This window comes from Crocuta crocuta, unplaced genomic scaffold (genome assembly GCF_008692635.1).
Source record: "Crocuta crocuta isolate KB4526 unplaced genomic scaffold, BGI_CrCroc_1.0 scaffold207, whole genome shotgun sequence".
Classification (NCBI taxonomy): domain Eukaryota; kingdom Metazoa; phylum Chordata; class Mammalia; order Carnivora; family Hyaenidae; genus Crocuta; species Crocuta crocuta.
In genome coordinates this window covers 2637927-2638810 of record NW_027531996.1, presented here as the reverse complement: position 1 = coordinate 2638810, position 884 = coordinate 2637927, and the positions used below count along the sequence as shown (strand labels likewise).

Here is an 884-nt window from a genome sequence, read left to right as displayed (position 1 = left end):
AGATTTTATTTTTTTAAATGTTTATTTATTTTTGAGAGAGATAAAGAAAGAGAGGGAGAAAAAGAGAGAGGGGGAGGGTGAGTGAGAGAGAGAGAGAGAGACAGAGAGAGAGAGACAGAGACAGAGGGAGAAAGAGAATCTCAAGAAGGTTCCAAGCAGGCTTCATGCTCAACATGGGGCCCGATGCCTGGCTCCATTTCACAACTATGAAATCATGACCTAATTGATATCAAAAGTGGGACACTTAAGGGACTGAGTCACCCAAGTGCACCCTGTTTCTCTTTTTTAATGTGAATCCTTTATTGTCCTGTAAGGTCATGGCATTAAGGAAAAAAATGGTCGCTTCACAGATTTGCACATCATCCTTGTGCAAGGGCCATCCTCATCATCTCTGTATTGTTCCAATTTTAGTATAGGTGTTGCTGAAGTCAGCACAAATTGTTTGTTTCTTAATACAAAATGTAAGGGGTACCTTGTGTGTTTTCTGGATACAAGTCTTTTATCACATAGAATCTTTGTAAATATTACCTCCCATTCTCTGGCTGGTCTTTACATTCTCTTATTAGCAGTGCCTTCTAAAAAGCAGAAGTTTTTAACTTTGGCAAAGTCCTATTTACCAACTTATTCTTTTATGGATTGTGCTCTTGGCATTGTATCTAGGGGATCTTGGTTAAGCCAAAATCACGAAGACTTTCTCCCTGTTTTCTTCTAGAAGTTTTATAATTTTAAGTCATATACTTAAATTTCTGATCCATTTTTGTATATGACATGTGGTAGGGAACAAAAGTTATTTATTTGTGATGTTTATTTATTTAGTTCAGAGAGAGAGAGAAGAAAGTGAGCAGGGGAGGGACAGAAAGAGAGAGAGACAGAAAATCCCAAGC

General features: G+C 37.8%; 1 non-coding gene across 1 annotated transcript; it reads right to left on the bottom strand.

Annotated features, from left to right (window-relative positions):
* Positions 1-328: 328 nt before the first annotated feature.
* On the bottom strand, positions 329-435 carry LOC144240755 (U6 spliceosomal RNA). Its single transcript, XR_013337843.1, has one exon. It is a non-coding gene; the product is annotated as a U6 spliceosomal RNA (small nuclear RNA).
* Positions 436-884: the final 449 nt, after the last annotated feature.